General features: G+C 40.0%; 1 protein-coding gene across 1 annotated transcript in view; it reads right to left on the bottom strand.

The window, feature by feature from the left end:
• Nucleotides 1-12,238, bottom strand: part of Blm (BLM RecQ like helicase) — an 80,148-nt gene that overhangs the window by 61,097 nt on the left and 6,813 nt on the right. The gene's annotated exons all lie outside the window — the stretch shown is intronic.

Genomic DNA, 12,238 nt, shown 5'->3' with positions numbered 1-12,238 from the left:
TACTCACTTAACCACTTTACAGGCCCGTTTTCTCCTGATACGAGGTGTGGTGGCTTAACTAAGAATGGCTCCCACAGGCTCATATATATCACCAGGGAGGGACTCTGATAGAATTAGAAGGATTAGGGGGCGAGGCCTTGTTAGAGGATACAGGTTCCTGCCGCCTGAGGATCCAATGTAGAGCTCTTAGCTCCTTCTCCAGGACCATGTCTGCCTGTGTGCTGCTATGCTCCCTACTATACTGACAGTGGACTAAATCTCTGAGACTGTAAGCAAGCCTCCCTGGTGTCTCTTCATGGCAATACAAGAATGAGTAAGAAGTGTTTGTGGTTGTATGTGAAGTAGTTTTATCATTTTAGGTGTAATTATAACTTGGTTAAATATGTAATGAATTTTGTGATTGTGTGTGGGGTCGTTATATGTAATTATGACCTGGTTATTGTTTTCATTTGGAAATTAAGCATGACACAAGGAGATATAATTATGTCAAGTGGGTAAGGGATGGACTTGTGATGGCTATTCTTGGTTATCAACTTAACTACATCTGGAATTCATGAAACTCAAATGGCTGGGCACACCTGTAAGGGATTCCTTTATTAAGTAATTTGAAATGGGAAAAGCTACTTTTAATCTGGATCTGAGGTTGGAAGATGCACCTTGAATCTGAGCTAACCCTTCTGCTGGCGACCTATACGAAGGACGTGAAAAGGGAAGCTCACTCTTTCCTTACTTGCTCTCACTGGCTGGGCAGTTCCTTTACTGCCATTAGAGCTTACATCTTCAGGATTCCAGTGTGCACTAAAAAGATCAACTGAGATAGCCAGCCTTATGGACTGAAGAACTACTAGGTTTCCTGGAGCTTCTGTTGGTAGAGAGCCATTGTTGGATTAGCTGGACCACAGTCAGTAAGTCATTCTAATAAATACACACACACACACACACACACACACACACACACACACACACATATATACACATAAATCCTGACTAATACACAAGGTCTCACTATATAACCTTGGCTGACCTCAAACTCACAAACTTCCTGTGTCCAGTGCTGGGATTACAGGCAAACACTACCATACCCAGTTTATCATTTTACTTTTATAATACACTTTTGTTTTATACCATATACATATTTGGAGGAAGGATTAATAATATTAGATGGGTCACACTACACTGTTCTAGAAGTCCATTTCTGAAAATGGTGATATTTAAATTGAGTCATAATTTTTTAATTCAGTAACTGGAATTGTCTTATTAGTTTCAAAATAATAAATCAGGTCTGGGGAGATGGCTCAGTGGGTAAACTCAGTGTGAGGACCTGAGTTTGAAACTAAAATACATGTATAGTGTGTATCTGTAATCTTGGTGCTTCTATAGTAAGCAAAGATAGGAGAAATCTCTGGAAGCCCGCGAGTCAGCGAGCCTAGGATAGAGAGTGGACAACAATGAAGAGACTCCGTCTCAAACAAGGAAGGAGCGAAGACTCACACCCAAGGCTGTTCTCTGACTGTCACATGTGCAGGGTGGTACATACGTGTACACACACACGCGCACATGCACACACACGGAGAGTCTAAAGAATGAATCATTCACTATCTCTAAGAGTGACCTCTTTTTTCCAAGTACTAGTATGAAGCCAAAAAAATTCAGCACAGTCAGTATGTTTCAGTCCACTACAGTGTGGCATTTCAGAACCCTTATGAATGTTTCATGCTTGGCCAATGGAATTTGTTTCAGACAAATGAGGTATCAATCACAAGCACAATTTGGGAAGTGGTTAAAAATATCTTTTATATGGAAAAATAAAAGTTATGATATTTTAAAAGAACATGAGTAAGCAAATGCTAAGTTGAGTGCAGAGCATATATGCACACATACGTAAAGTAATGAAACACAGGGTGTGTGGAACCCAGCTCATGTGTGAAGAAAATTATGCTACAGAATGAGGCACAGTCTCAAAAAGAAAAAAAGTAAAAGTAGTGAATCAAACAAACTGGAAAACTTGGGAACAGAGACAGGTAGAGAGTGGTCATTTAACTGTACAGTTTTACAGAGAATATGAGGTTACACTAAAGTATAATACCTGTCCAAATTTACAAGAAATTCATTACCTGTCCATCCAACTTTACTGAACAAGCACAAGCCAGGCATGGCAGCTCACACTTGTAATTCCAGCACTTGGGAGGCTGAGGCAGGGAGATCACTGATGTCTGAGGCCAGCCTGAGCTATATAGTGAGCTCAAAATCAGCACAGTCTACACAGGGAAACCCTATCTCAAAAAAAAAAACAAAAACAAAAACAAAAAAACCCCAACAACAACAAAAAACAACAACAAACGATGAAAAGAATAAATGATTAAAGGAATCTCATTTGAACTACGTCTTGACACTGAGATTTTAAATCAGGGACAGATCATGATATCATCAGGTCATGATATTCTGGGGTAGTTTTTACTTTTGGTGGTACTGAGGTGTAAATTTATCTTTTATTTGCCTGCATTAATTGTTGACTCCAAGAACTGTCTCCTGCTAACCTAGGCCTAGTTCTGGAACCTTCTAGCCAGGTTTTTATTCTCTGAGACTTACTGTTGAATAAGCTCGCCCTTTCTTATTCTTTCTGAACTCTGTATGTCTAGTTCAAATCAGCTGATTTGACTCAAAATCCTCTCCAAGCTGACTGATTCAATCTGACCTTTCCCTGCCTCTGACTGAATTGTTCTGCTCGGCCTCAAACTAACTCTAGCAATCTGTTCTAATCTTCTGGCTCCTTCTCATTCTTTGGTGCATTCTGTCTTCGTCTATGTTTAGCTTGTTCTCTCTTCTACCTGTCTCTGAAAACTCTCTGGGTAAAACTGCCTCCTTCCTCCTTTCTCTCTGTGTTGCTCTCTTAAGTAGTCTCTCTTTTCTCTCTGTCCTCATGAGAGTTGAGCATATCTTATTCTGTCAAATCTTTCTCTGTTTCATCACTTTGTCTGCCACTCAATTAGACATCACTTTAATATGGTGCTTCCTTCTACAAATTAGCGTGTGTTACCTTCATTGTTTGTGATTAAAGTGTGTGCTAAGGCTGAACCACACCACTACTAGAGACAGGTTTTTCCAGTAAACAACACAATCTTGGGGTTCACAGTGTGATCAAATATCCTGTAACACTGAATTTTGTAGGGCTTCACATACTCTAGGTAAGTGCTCTGTCACTAAGCTACATTTTTACCCCTTTTAAAACTTTGATTTTGAGACAGGGCCACACTAAATTTTTCAAATTGACCTTGATATCAAGATTCTGCAGCCTTGGCCTCCTCAGTCAGAGTCCTAAGAGGTAATCTTATAAAATTAGGCCAATTGACAAAGAAAAAGAATGTCTAAATTCTTCGAGTGAAGAAGGAAGGAAGGAAGGAAGGAAGGAAGGAAGGAAGGAAGGAAGGAAGGAAGGAAGAAGGTCAATGAAATGAAAGCAACAAACAAAAATACCATTTTTTTCTTTTTTTTGAGAACTATAGAAAAGAACATTTTTAGGAATATTAGGAAAAACAACAGGCCAACTTTTACTCACATTTGATAGAAAGGGAAATACTTTTTAAGTCTCCCCTTCTACCCTTAATTTTTTTTTTTTTTTTTTTTTTGAGATAAGGTCTCTATGTCTTTGAACTCACTGGCTTACCTCTGCTTCCCCACCCCCCAAATGCTGAGTCTGAGCTATCGTATTCCCTTTGACTTTTTAGTATTTATTTGTTTAGTTGTTCTGTGTGGCACTCCAAAGACACCTGTAAAAATCAGTTCTCTCTTTCCACATGTGTTCTGGGAATCAAATTCAAGTTGTCAGTTTTGGCAGCAGGCACTTTTACCCACTAAGCACACATATGACCATACACTATACATGTACACCATATTTTAATAAGTATGGCCAGGTAGTGGTGGTGCACACCTTTAATCTCAGCACTCAGGAGGCAGAGGCAGGTGGGTCTCTGAATTTGAGGCCAGCCTGGTCTACACAGGGAGTTCCAGGACAGCCAGAACCACACAGAGAAACCCTGTCTTGAAAAACAAAACAACAAAATAAATAAGTCAAGCATGGTGGCACAACAGAACTTGGGAACAGAGACAGGTAGATCTCTGTGGCTTTAAGGCCAACCTACACAGTGAGTTCCAGGCTAGGTTACATAGATTGTCTTAAAGTCAAATCAAGTCAGTAAATAAGAGATAAATAAATATACCTTTTATTAACACAGAGACATGGCATAGAGAGACTAGGTTGTTTGGGGTGGAGTAGAGGATCCTTTTCTTTCAAATAAATGAAATAATTTTTAGACCTATCAAAATTAGGATAGATCTACCTCCTCTTTCTAGGTCAAATGTTTCTTTCATTCTTTTTGTTGTAACAAGACAGCTATTTCAGAATATCAAGAGGTGGGCTGCCAAAATGACTATTCTAAGACACTTGGTGTCAAGTAACAGTCAGATGTCTACTCTAGTTTTCTGCTAAAAGTAGAGGTTTTAGGAAGTTGTTCCTGAAAACACAGCCAAGCTCTGTGAGCCTCTTACCAGGTGGCCTTCCCTGGGACAAAAGTAGTGAGCCTCACACATGAACACTACTCATAAAGCTTATCTGAGACCCTAGAAACAAGGGCTCTCTTGACACCAAACACTAAGTAAACGATTTCTGGACAGAGTCTTTAGATAGGACTCTTATTATATGTTCTTTTAAATGCATATGTATGTATGTGTGTGTGTGTGTGTGTGTGTGAGAGAGAGAGAGTGAACACACACACACACACACACACACAGAGTTTATCTTCTAGAAAAAGTGATGTGAGGGTTAATTATCAACTTGACAGAATCTAGTATCAGTTGGGAAATGAGCCTGTAGACGTGTCTGTGAGAAAACATTGATTACAGCAACTGAAACGGGAAGATACATCTTAACCCTGTGTGGGACATTCCCTGGGCTGGAGACCCAGAGTGAAGAGAGAGCTGGGAAGCTGCACACACTCATCCCTCTGCTTCCTCACTGTGGCTGCCTTGATTTCCCTGAGATGATGGACTGTGCGCCCTTTCTCTCTGAAGGTACTTTTGTCAAGGAATTTCAGCATAGCAACAGCAAAAGAAACTAGGACAAGACTTGCAACATTCTGTAACTTAAAGTAGCAAAACAGCTGTCCAATGTATTCCTGAATTAGTTATGCTTATCAGAGTCTTAGCCCATTTTTTACAAGACTCTTCTCAATTACTGTTTTTTTGTTTTTAAATAGGGTTGTCTCATTAAAAAAAAAATCTACAGTAAAAATGTAGTCAAGTAATTCTCAGCCTTTTACAAATAGGTTATGTTTCAATAATGTGTTACAGGCAAGAGTTACCAAACATGTACAAGGATCCTGGGTTCAGTCCCCCCCTGCCCCCCCACACACACACGAAGAGAAGAGAAGAGAAGAGAAGAGAAGAGAAGAGAAGAGAAGAGAAGGCACAATGGCGTACACCTATAATCTGAACACTCAGGAGACAGAAGATCCAGCAAATAAGGCTGTGTGTGTGTGTGTGTGTGTGTATTTAGTATATTTAAGGCCATATATATGTACATTTTAATATGATCAAAATTCAGTAACTTGTCACCAGCAAATGAGGCCATTTTACATATGGCCTTTACATACATCCTTAAAGTATATCCAGAGTGTCTCAAAACCAATCTCTCATACACATCAAGGGATAACAGTATTTTGACCTGCAAATTATTTGACATTTGGCCAATGGGATTGGTACTGCTTCAAGCTATCACTATCATTATAGAATGTTCTGTGGGGCAGGCAAGATAGGTCAACAGGTAAAAGCACTTGTTGATCCAGCCTGATACCTGGAACTAAACCTTTGAAACCTAAGGCAAGAGGCAGCCAACTTCCAACAGTGCCTCTGTGGCCTTCACATGTGCACCACGCACCAAAAATAAACAAACAAATGAAATGTGTAGTGTTCAAGAGAGCTGCATCATTGCACCATCAAACACAGAAAGGTTTCAATTTGATAACACAGGCAATTATCCATTAATTAACACTGCCTTCTGATTTCTCCTTCCTTTTAGATACCATCAACTACTGTCTACAGTCTGACTTTTAGATTCTTCATCTAAGTGAAATTTTTTGTCGTTGTTATTTTACGGAACATAACATCTTCAAGGTTCATTCAAGTAACATAAGAATTTCCTTCTCCTTTAAAGCTGAGCAATGTATACACACACATACATATACATATATACACACACTATATTTTGCTTATGTTTATCTCTTGATGGACATTTAGATTGCTTCTACTTTTTGGCTACTGTATTAGGATTCTCTAGAGGAACAGAATTTATAAAATGAATCTATATGTATATATAAAGAGGGTTTATGTAATGACTTATGTATATCTGTAACATTTATGTATATACAGTATATATAATAGTTATATATTATACATTATATACATGTACACACATATATGCATACATGTATGTAATGTTTATGTAAGGATATATATCTGTAATGATATGTGTGTGTATAAAAAAAGGGGGTGTATGTAATGGTCTATATGTACATCTAAAAGGGATGTATGTAATGATTTAAAGGCTAATCCAACCATGGCTCTTACCCACCACCAGAAGATCCAAAAAAAACAGTAGTTGTTCAGTCCACAAGGCCGGATGTCTCGGCTAGTCTTCAGTGCACACCAGAATCCTGAAGAAGCAAGCTCTAACTTGTTCCAGTGGGGAATGACCTTGCCAGCAAGATCAAGCAGGTAAAGAGCAGAAGCTTCCTCCTTCTGTGTCCTTTATATATATAGGCTGCTTGCAAAAGGTTTGGCCCAGATTTAAATCTTAACTTCCCACCTCAAAAATCGAGATTAAAAGTGGGTCTTCCCACTGCAAATGATATGGTAATTAAGAAAAAACTTCCTGGGCCAGGCACTGTAGCACACACCTTTAATCACACCACTCAGGAGGCAGAGACTGGTGGATCTCTGTGAGTCTGAGGTCAGCCTGGTCTACAAAGCTGGTTAATCTAGACTAGGCCAAATCCCTTAGGATCTCAGGAAACACTGTTACAGACATGCTCAGAGTTTACTAGTATCCAAGGCGCTCTCCAATCCAATGTGACTAACAACTAAGTTAACTATCACAGGGCTAAAGAGATGGCTCAGCTGGTAAGAGCACTGGCAGCTCTGCAGAGGACTTGACTTTGATTCCTAAGACCCACGTGGTGACTCACAACCATTTATAACACAGGCTCAAGGGATCTGATACTTTGTTTGGCACCAGGCATGTACATGGTGCACATACATAGATTCAAACAAAACAATCATACACAGAAAATAAATAAATTAGGGTTTTAAATAAATTAATTAACCATTACATTTGAAGTCTTGATTTCAGCTGTCTTGGATACATCCCAGAAATGGATTTGCTGGAGCATATGGCAAATCTCTCTTTATCATTTGAGCAACTATCATACTGTCATACTACTGTCTCCTGTCCTCTGGAATGCCAGTTTTACTCTGCTACCAATAATTAACAAGGCTTCCAAATTTTCAGCATCCTTAGCAACCCTTGCTACTTTTTAGCTTTTCCTCTCTCTTCCTCTTCCTCCTCTTGTAATATGATAGCCATTCTAATGAATATGAAGTTATCTCACCTGGTTTTTACTTGCTTTTCTCTAATGATTTACAAAAATGGTCACTTTTTCATGTGTTTACTGACTACTGTGTATTCTCTCTGGGAAAATGTCTATTCAAATCCTTTACTATGCTTTGTTTTGGTACTAGAAGGAAACCTCGGGCCTTTCAAAGAGAGTAACCACTAAGTTAAATCCTCAACCCACCTTGCCCTTTCAAACTGGATCTATCTTCCTTTCTTCCTTCCTTTCTTCCTTCCTTCCTTTCTTTCTTTCTTTCTTTCTTTCTCTCTCTCTCTCTCTCTCTCTCTCTCTCTCGTTTTTGTTTTTTCAAGACAGGGTTTCTCTATGTAGCCCTGGCGTCCTGGAACTCACTCTGTAGAGCAGGCTGGCCTCAAACTCAGAAATCCTCCTGTCTCTGCCTCCCAATTGCTGGGATTAAAGGTGTGTACCACCACTGCCCGGCTCAAACTGGATATTTCTAATTTGCTAAGCTATAGTTCTTTATATATTCTATGTTGACCTCTTAACATATATATGATTTGTGGTACAGCTTGAAGATGATTTTAGTATTAATTTTTTAACTGGATGTGAGAATTATTAGTGAACATGATTTGGTAGGGTATGGTGGTTTGAATATGGATGGCCCAGGAAGCGGCACTATGAGGAGGTGTGGCCTTGTTGGAGGAAGTGTCACTGTGGGCGTGGGCTTTGAGATCCTCCTCCCAGCTGCCTGGAAGCCAGCTTTCTGTTTGCCTTTGGAACAAGATGTTGAACTCTTGTTTCCTCCTACACCATGCCTGCCTGGGCTCTGCCATGCTCCTGCCTAGATGATAACAGACAGAACCTCTGACCCTGTATGCTGTTCTTATAAGAGTTGCTTTGGTCATGGTGTCTGTGCACAGCAGGAAAACCCTAATTAAGACATAGGGTGTGGACTCAACACAGTGGAGGCCCTTAGGAGTACAGGGTCTACCACTTGTCCAGGGGACCACCACTGGTGACATTTTGACCCCAAAGTCACTAAAGATAAGCAATTTCAGTTACCATATCTTCAAATTAATCTGTATTAAACTTGTGAGATGTGGATCTTTTGGCAGCCAGGAAGTTTGAACTTCATACAATCAAATGTGTTCTTAATCAAATGTGCTTATTCTGCACCTTGGTTATAATGGACATGAAAACCTGGTCACTGTGCCCAAGGCCAGTCTGCATACATGTCTGAAGCCTATGTCAGTGACAGAATTAGATCAGATGCATTTATAGCCACACTGTCTCCATGGTCCCTTAGGACAGCACATACAGGCTGCATACTCCATCAATAAGAGGCAGCAGCCTTGAACTTCAAGTTGTCCTCTGACCTCCACATCTTTTCAAAGAAATGACTCTTGGTCTTGTCTATTTCTTAACTGCTTATTTCCTATATTTCATTGGTCTCTGATGTGATCTATTACTTCCTTCCTTCTACCAGTTATAGATTCAGGTGCTGGAACGACAGATGTATGACACCAGACCCGGTTTCATGGGTTTGTTTTTTGTTTGTTCTACGTGAACTTTAGAATCATCGTTTCTAGCACAGAAAGAACATCTTGCAGCTATCTTTACTGAAACTATACTGAGTGTGTGTTAAGTTCTGTAAACCCTATGCTCTCTGGGTGTTAGGTTACTCTATCCTGGGAAAGGTACCTTGCAACTTTAGTAACATTTAGCCCCGAGTTTTAAAGATTTCTTCATTTATGTTTTAAAATTTCTAAACATTTTAACCCTTTTGTTTTTACTATGAGACTATCCCCTTCCTTATATAGTCTTATTTGTTAAACACCTGGTTTGTGTGATAAATGTATACTGTTGTCTTACTAAACTCTTCCTCTGCATGTGCTGCTGTGGAGACAGTCTCAGGCAGTCCAGATTGGCCTCCAACTCACCATGTAGCTAAGAATGACTGCAGCCCGGTGTTTGCTACTTTGTGGGTTCTTCTTTTTCCCACCCTTTCAACCCCCTAATACTAGATAAGAGAAAAAAAGATAGAGAGGACAGGAAGAGATCCCTGAACAAAGTCAGAGGTCAGGAAGGGGGACAACTTTATCATTAGACTACTTCCTGCTGATTGGGGCATCAAGTTACTTGAGGCAAGTTTGAGCTTCACTCTCCTTATATCTAATTTCTTCTTATTGTTTCTTCTTTGTAGATGACCACTTAATAAACTGTAACTAACAACCAACAACCCATCCCACCTCTCAGGGCCCTAACATTTATATACCCTCCAAATGTCTCCAGAATTCCAACCATCACACAACCACAGAAACTATTTGCAGCTGGCCCGACAGTGTAAGGCAAATCAGGCTCAGCTGATGTGGACAATCTGAAGCAGCCCCACCTTCCTACATCTGGGACAAAACCAAAAACATATTCTTATATTTCTGTGTTTTTTAAAGAAACCAAAACTCCAAAATTGTCACTACAGATGACCTTGAATCTAATTCTCAGGCAGTCACTTCTGAGTGCTCAGATTATAGGCATGTACCATTGGGCTGGGCTAATTTATTTTTCGTTTTAGTTATTTAGATTATTTTATGTGTTCTAGACAAATTCCATATCATCTGAAGGTGAGGGCAGTAGTACTTTTTCTATTTTCCAAGCCTTGTGAATAATTTCTCTTACCTGATTTCACTGTCTTAAGTCTTCAATAAAATATTAAATAACTAGAGTTGGTGGGGGACTGAGGCAGGTAGAGCAGGAACTCAAGGCAAGCCTCAGCTATATAAAGAATTCAGGGTCAACCTGGGTGTATGAGATCTTGTCTCACAAAAACTAAAAGAGGCAGGCGGATTTCTGAGTTCAAGGCCAGCCTGGTCTACAAAGTGAGCTCCAGGACAGCCAGGACTATACAGAGAAACCCTGTCTCAAAAAAAAAAAAAAAAAAAAACTAAAAGTGCTGGGCACTGTGGCCAATGCCTTGGCATCTGAATGAGGGCTGCTGCTCAGTTTAAGGTCCACTTTGGCTACAGTGAGTTCTAGGCAGTCTGAATCATCGCATAAGACCCTGTCTTTAAAAAAAATTAAAAAAAAAAAAAAAAAGGGAAAGAAAGAAGAGAGGGAAGAAGAACAAAGAGTGTTCTGAGCATTTGTAACAATAAAGCACTCCAGTTTCATACAGACAACCCCAAAGTACAGATCAGCTTCTCCTGCTCAACACCTTCATCCCAACAGTGAACACTGCAAGCCAGTGCAACCGTAAACACACAGGCTAATTCTCATTCATAGGTGTAGGTGTGAAGGAAGTTTAGCTACATATAAAATCAGATCTGCTGTTTTAGGACTGCAAGGCTAGTTCACCATCAGACAATCAACTAAGATAACTCACCACACTAGATTATAGCAAACCAAACCAAACCAACAAACACTATGGTCACTTCCTCAAGATCCACAGAATAAACATATAAAAACCCATCCACAATGAATGGTCAAAAAACAATGAATGGAAGGAAATCCCTGTCCTGACAGAAGGGATGTACATTAAAACAAACAGGTCTACAGTGCGCTTAGAAAGGTTTGTTCTCAGTACACCAGTTGCGGCCCCACTCCCACGCTCCGCTTTCAGAGGACATGCATTACAACTTGAGCCAAATGGAGAAGCAGACAAATGGAAGTTACCCGGGGAGAGAGAAGCAAAGCCATCGGCATCTGCAAATTGTATGGTTGTGTGTGCAGCACCTAAAACAATCTTCAGGTTAAACTGTGAAAACGCTTAACCCAGAATAATGCCCCATACTCTACTTACCCACAGAGGTCTCCACCTTAATCTTTTCAAGCTGTGACTGTCTGGCCCTGTGGTAATGGAGAACTACTGCTGGTGGATCATCCTAAAACAGAAGAACCACTGGCTGGTAGCAACTCACCTTTAACCTCAGTACTCAGGAGTGGAGGCAGGTGAATCTGAGTTTGAGACCAGCCTGCTCTACAGAGTGAGTTCTAGCACAGCCAGGGTTACACAGAGAAACTCTTGTCTCAAAAACAAAAACAAAACAGAAATAAAAACAAACAACAACAACAACAAAAAAAAACCCAGAATGACTAAAACAACATTTATGTTAGTGAATTTTTGTTCTGGTTTTGGTTAGTGGTTTTATAAACTCACAAGTTTCTTTTTGTTGTTTTAACTTGTTTCTTAAAAAAAAAATTTGCTTGTTTTATGTGTATGAGTGTTTGCTCACATGCACATGTGTGCACCACGTGAAGGATGCCCATGGAGGTCAGAAGAGGACATCAGAGCCCCGGGGAACTGGAGTGATCGGTGTCGGAAGCTGTGGGGTCTCACTACATAGCCAGGCTGGTCTAGAACTCTTCTTGTCAACCAGGCTGATGGCAAACTCACTGACACTTTCCTGCCCCTGAGTCCCAGGAAGTAGGACTAAAGGTGTGCCCGACCACATCTGGCCCCAAAATCATTTCCAAACTCAAGACTTAATTTTGAAATCTTATTTTAAGAAGTTTGCCAGTCAGCCAGGGTTACACAGAGAAACCTGTCTCGAAAAAACAAACAAAGAAGTTTGCCAAACATATCTGAAGTATTAAAATGCTTTTTAAATAGGGTCTTT

This window comes from Mus caroli, unplaced genomic scaffold (assembly GCF_978045245.1).
Source record: "Mus caroli unplaced genomic scaffold, Mus_caroli_1 scaffold_8, whole genome shotgun sequence".
Taxonomy (NCBI): domain Eukaryota; kingdom Metazoa; phylum Chordata; class Mammalia; order Rodentia; family Muridae; genus Mus; species Mus caroli.
Note: the sequence above shows the minus strand (reverse complement) of the source record. Positions and strands in the feature narration are given on the sequence as shown.